Below are 6672 nucleotides of genomic sequence, written 5' to 3' on the forward strand. Positions count from 1 at the left end.
TCAGTTCCAGGGGGAGGTAAGTAAATGTTAAGTTCACAGGTAAGTAAAACACTTACAGGGTTCAAAGCTGGGACCAAGGTAGCCCACCGTTGCGGGTTCAAGGCAACCCCAAAGTTACCACACCAGCAGCTCAGGGCCGGTCAGGTGCAGAGGTCAAAGAGGTGCCCAAAACACATAGGCTTCAATGGAAACAGGGGTGCCCCGGTTCCAGTCTGCCAGCAGGTAAATACCTGCGTCATCGGAGGGCAGACCAGGGGGGTTTTGTAGGGCACCGGTGGGGACACAAGCAGGCACAGAAAGTACACCCTCAGCGGCATAGGGGCGGCCGGGTGCAGAGTGCAAACAGGCGTCTGGTTTTTTATTGGGGAGACCCGGGGGTCTCTTCAACGATGCAGGCAGGCACAGGGGGGGGGCTTCTCGGGGTAGCCACCACCTGGGCTAGGCAGAGGGTCACCTGGGGGTCACTCCTGCACTGGAGTTCGGTTCCTTCAGGTCCTGGGGGCTGCGGGTGTAGTGTTGGTTCCAGGCGTTGGGTCCCTTGTTACAGGCAGTCGCATTCAGGGGGAGCCTCTGGATTTCCTCTGCAGGCGTCGCTGTGGGGCTCAGGGTCGTCTCTGGTTACTCACGGGCTCGCAGTAGCCAGGGAGTCCTCCCTGAGGTGTTTGTTTTCCGCAGGTCGAGCCGGGGGCGTCGGGTGCAGAGTGGAAAGTCTCACGCTTCCGGCTGGAAACGTGCAGTCTTTAAAGTTGCTTCTTTGTTGCATAAAGTTGCAGTTTGTTGAACTGGGCTACTGTTCTCGGGAGCTTCTTGGTCCTTTGGATGCAGGGCAGTCCTCTGAGGCTTCAGAGGTCGCTGGTCTTTGTTGGATGCGTCGCTGTTGCAGTTTTCGTCGAAGTAGGGAGACAGGCCGGTGGGGCTGGGGCCAAATCAGTGGTCATCTCCATCTTCACTGCAGGGCTTCAGGTCAGCAGTCCTTCTTATTCTTTAGGTTGCAGGAATCTAGTTTCCGGGGTTCTAGAGCCCCTAAATACTGAATTTAGGGGTGTGTCTAAGTCGGGGAGGGCAGTAGCCAATGGCTACTGCCCTTGAGGGTGGCTACACCTTCTTTGTGCCTCCTCCCTGTGGGGAGGGGGCACATCCCTAATCCTATTGGGGGAATCCTCCTTCTACCAGATGGAGGATTTCTAAAAGTAAGAGTCAGCTCAGGACACCTTAGGGGCTGTCGTGACTGGGGGGTGACTCCTCCTTGTTTTTCTCATTATCTCCTCCAGCCTTGTCGCCAAAAGTGGGGGCAGTGGCCGGAGGGGCGGGCATCTCCACTAGCTGGGATGCCCTGTGGCACTGTAACAAAGGGGGTGAGCATTTGAGGTTCACCGCCAGGTGTTACAGTTCCTGCAGGGAGAGGTGATAAGCACCTCCACCCAGTACAGGCTTTGTTCCTGGCCACAGAGTCACAAAGGCACTCTCCCCATGTGGCCAGCAACATGTCTGGTGTGTGGCAGGTTGGCAAAAACTAGTCAGCCCACACTGGAAGTCGGGTATGTTTTCAGGGGGCATCTCTAAGATGCCCTCTGGGTGTATTTTACAATAAATTGCACACTGGCATCAGTGTGCATTTTTTGTGCTGAGAAGTTTGATACCAAACTTCTCAGTTTTCAGTGTAACCATTATGGTGCTGTGGAGTTTGTATATGTCAGACTCCCAGACTATATACTCTTATGGCTACCCTGCACTTACAATCTCTAAGTTTTGGCCTAGACACTGTAGGGGAATTGTGCTCATGCACATATGCCCTCACCTGTGGTATAGTGCACCCTGCCTTAGGGCTGTAAGGCCTGCTAGAGGGGTGACTTACCTATGCCACAGGCAGTTTGAGGTTGGCATGGCACTCTGAGGGGAGTGCCATGTTGACTTAGTCATTTTCTCCCCACCTGCACCCACAAGCTGTGAGGCAGTGTGCCTGTGCTGAGTTGTGAGAAAGTAGCCTCTTTCTAGCCTTGTTACCCCCACGTTTGGCCTGTTTGTGAGTGTATGTCAGGGTGTTTTCACTGTCTCACTGGGATCCTGCTAGCCAGGGCCCAGTGCTCATAGTGAAAACCCTATGTTTTCAGTATGTTTGTTGTGTGTCACTGGGACCCTGCTAGTCAGGACCCCAGTGCTCATACGTTTGTGGCCTATATGTATGTGTTCCCTGTGTGGTGCCTAACTGTCTCACTGAGGCTCTGCTAACCAGAACCTCAGTGGTTATGCTCTCTCATTTCTTTCAAATTGTCACTAACAGGCTAGTGACCAATTTTACCAATTTACATTGGCTTACTGGAACACCCTTATAATTCCCTAGTATATGGTACTGAGGTACCCAGGGTATTGGGGTTCCAGGAGATCCCTATGGGCTGCAGCATTTCTTTTGCCACCCATAGGGAGCTCTGACAATTCTTACACAGGCCTGCCACTGCAGCCTGAGTGAAATAACGTCCACGTTATTTCACAGCCATTTTACACTGCACTTAAGTAACTTATAAGTCACCTATATGTCTAACCTTTACCTGGTAAAGGTTAGGTGCAAAGTTACTTAGTGTGAGGGCACCCTGGCACTAGCCAAGGTGCCCCCACATTGTTCAGGGCCAATTCCCTGAACTTTGTGAGTGCGGGGACACCATTACACGCGTGCACTACATATAGGTCACTACCTATATGTAGCTTCACAATGGTAACTCCGAATATGGCCATGTAACATGTCTAAGATCATGGAATTGCCCCCTCTATGCCATCCTGGCGTTGTTGGCACAATCCCATGATCCCAGTGGTCTGTAGCACAGACCCTGGTACTGCCAAACTGCCTTTCCTGGGGTTTCACTGCAGCTGCTGCTGCTGCCAACCCCTCAGACAGGTTTCTGCCCCCCTGGGGTCAAGCCAGGCTTGTCCCAGGATGGCAGAACAAAGGACTTCCTCTGAGAGAGGGTGTTACACCCTCTCCCTTTGGAAAATGGTGTGAAGGCAGGGGAGGAGTAGCCTCCCCCAGCCTCTGGAAATGCTTTCTTGGGCACAGATGTGCCCAATTCTGCATAAGCCAGTCTACACCGGTTCAGGGACCCCTTAGCCCCTGCTCTGGCGGGAAACTGGACAAAGGAAAGGGGAGTGACCACTCCCCTGACCTGCACCTCCCCTGGGAGGTGTCCAGAGCTCCTCCAGTGTGCTCCAGACCTCTGCCATCTTGGAAACAGAGGTGCTGCCAGCACACTGGACTGCTCTGAGTGGCCAGTGCCACCAGGTGACATCAGAGACTCCTTCTGATAGGCTCCTTCAGGTGTTAGTAGCCTATCCACTCTCCTAAGTAGCCAAACCCTCTTTTCTGGCTATTTAGGGTCTCTGTCTCTGGGGAAACTTTAGATAACGAATGCAAGAGCTCATCAGAGTTCCTCTGCATCTCTCTCTTCACCTTCTGCCAAGGAATCCACTGCTGACCGCGCTGGAAGCCTGCAAAACTGCAACATAGTAGCTAAGACGACTACTGCAACTCTGTAACGCTGATCCTGCCGCCTTCTCGATTGTTTTCCTGCTTGTGCATGCTGTGGGGGTAGTCTGCCTCCTCTCTGCAGCAGAAGCTCCGAAGAAATCTCCTGTGGGTCGACGGAATCTTCCCCCTGCAATTGCAGGCACCAACAAGCTGCATTACCGGTCCCTTGGGTCTCCTCTCAGCACGACGAGCGAGGTCCCTCGAATCCAGCAACTCTGTCCAAGTGACCCCCACAGTCCAGTGACTCTTCAGCCCCAGTTTGGTGGAGGTAAGTCCTTGCCTCACCTCGCTAGACTGCATTGCTGGGAACCGCGACTTTTGCAGCTACTCCGGCCCCTGTGCACTTCCGGCGGAAATCCTTTGTGCACAGCCAAGCCTGGGTCCACGGCACTCTAACCTGCATTGCACGACTTTCTAAGTTGGTCTCCGGCGACGTGGGACTCCTTTGTGCAACTTCAGCAAGCACCGTTTCACGCATCCTCGTAGTGCCTGTTTCTGGCACTTCTCCGGGTGCTACCTGCTTCAGAGAGGGCTCCTTGTCTTGCTCGACATCCGCTCTCTCTTCTGGTCCAATTTGCGACCTCCTGGTCCCTCCTGGGCCTCAGCAGAGTCCAAAAACGCTAACCGCACGATTTGCAGCTAGCAAGGCTTGTTGGCATTCTTTCGGCGGGAAAATACTTCTGCACGACTCTCCACGGCGAGAGGGATCCGTCCACCAAAGGGGAAGTCTCTAGCCCTTTTCGTTCTTGCAGAAACTGCAGCTTCTTCTGTCCAGTAGAAGCTTCTTTGCACCCACAGCTGGCATTTCCTGGGCATATGCCCATCTCCGACTTGCTTGTGACTTTTGGACTTGGTCCCCTTGTTCCACAGGTACCCTAGATTGGAAATCCACAGTTGTTGCATTGTTGGTTTGTGTCTTTCCTGCATTATTCCTCTATCACGACTTCTTTGTCTTTTGGGGAACTTTAGTGCACTTTGCACTCACTTTTCAGGGTCTTGGGGAGGGCTATTTTTCTAACTCTCACTATTTTCTAATAGTCCCAGCGACCCTCTACAAGGTCACATAGGTTTGGGGTCCATTCGTGGTTCACATTCCACTTTTGGAGTATATGGTTTGTGTTGCCCCTATCCCTATGTGTCCCCATTGCATCCTATTGTAACTATCCATTGTTTGCACTGTTTTCTAAGACTATACTGCATATTTTTGGTATTGTGTACATATAACTTGTGTATAATTGCTATCCTCATACTGAGGGTACTCACTGAGATACTTTGGCATATTGTCATAAAAATAAAGTACCTTTATTTTTAGTATATCTGTGTATTGTGTTTTCGTATGATATTGTGCAAGTGACACTTGTGGTACTGTAGTAGCTTCACACGTCTCCTAGTTCAGCCTAAGCTGCTCTGCTAAGCTACCATTATCTATCAGCCTAAGCTGCTAGACACCCTATACACTAATAAGGGATAACTGGGCCTGGTGCAAGGTGCAAGTACCCCTTGGTACTCACTACAAGCCAGTCCAGCCTCCTACATTGGTTGTGCAGCGGTGGGATAAGTGCTTTGAGACTACTTACCACTCTTGTCATTGTACTTTTCATAAGAGAAAAATATACAAAACAAGTTCAGTGTGTGTACACATAACTAAAAAGTTTTGCATTTCCTCTTTTCACTCTTTTCTAAGTGCTGAAAAGTACTTCTAAACTTTCTAAAAAGTTCTAAAAAGTTTTAAAAGTTTTTTTCTGTCTTTCTAAAAGTTCTGAAAACTTTTTTCTCTTTTTCTATCACTTTAACTCTCTCTAAAAAATGTCTGGCACAGGCCAAAATGTTGATCTGTCCAAGATTGCATATGATCACCTTAGCTGGAAAGGAGCAAGGAGTCTCTGCATAGAGAGAGGTTTGAGTGTAGGGAAGAATCCTTCCTTGGAACAGTTACTTAACATGCTTAGAGAACAAGATAAGGCTAAACGTGCCCTATCTGTTGAAAAAGTAGCTAATGGTTCCCAATCTGATCCAGGGACTCCCCCAGGTAAAGGTTCAAGAAAGAAACTTCTTAGCCTTCCCATTACAAGACAGTCTAGCATAGTTGGTACTGAGGTGGAGTCACATCATACAGATGATGTGCTCTCACATTACACTGTCAGCCAAGCTGTTAGGGTGCCCTCTGTAAGGGACAGGTCTCCTTCTGTTTATTCCCATCATACCTCTGTATCTAGGAATGTCCCTCCCACCAACCCTGATGACAGATTGTTAGAAAGGGAACTCAATAAGTTGAGGGTGGAACAAACCAAACTGAAGCTTAAAAAGCAACAGCTGGATTTGGATAGACAGTCTTTAGAATTAGAGAAGGAAAGACAGAAGTTGGGTTTAGAAACCCATGGTGGCAGCAGCAGTATTCCCCATAGTCATCCTGCAAAAGAGCATGATTCCAGGAATCTGCATAAGATAGTTCCCCCTTATAAGGAGGGGGATGACATTAACAAGTGGTTTGCTGCACTTGAGAGGGCCTGTGTTGTACAGGATGTCCCTCAAAGGCAGTGGGCTGCTATCCTATGGCTATCATTTAGTGGAAAAGGTAGGGATAGGCTCCTTACTGTGAAAGAAAGTGATGCCAATAATTTTACAGTTCTTAAGAATGCACTCCTGGATGGTTATGGCTTAACCACTGAACAATACAGGATAAAGTTCAGAGAGACCAAAAAGGAGTCTTCACAAGACTGGGTTGATTTTGTTGACCATTCAGTGAAGGCCTTGGAGGGGTGGTTACATGGCAGTAAAGTTACTGATTATGACAGCCTGTATAACTTGATCCTGAGAGAGCATATTCTTAATAATTGTGTGTCTGATTTGTTGCACCAGTACTTGGTGGACTCTGATCTGACCTCTCCCCAAGAATTGGGAAAGAAGGCAGACAAATGGGTCAGAACAAGGGTGAACAGAAAAGTTCATACAGGGGGTGACAAAGATGGCAATAAGAAGAAAGATGGTGAAAAATCTCAAGATAAGCACGGGGATAAGGGTAAAACCAAAGATCCCACTTCAAATCTTAAACACTCTTCAGGGGGTGGGGATAAAACAGATTCTTCTTCTTCTTCTCAACCCACACACATTAAAAAGCCTTGGTGCTTTGTGTGTAAAAACAAAGGCCATAGGCC

The sequence above is a fragment of the Pleurodeles waltl genome, chromosome 4_1 (genome assembly GCF_031143425.1).
Source record: "Pleurodeles waltl isolate 20211129_DDA chromosome 4_1, aPleWal1.hap1.20221129, whole genome shotgun sequence".
Lineage (NCBI taxonomy): Eukaryota > Metazoa > Chordata > Amphibia > Caudata > Salamandridae > Pleurodeles > Pleurodeles waltl.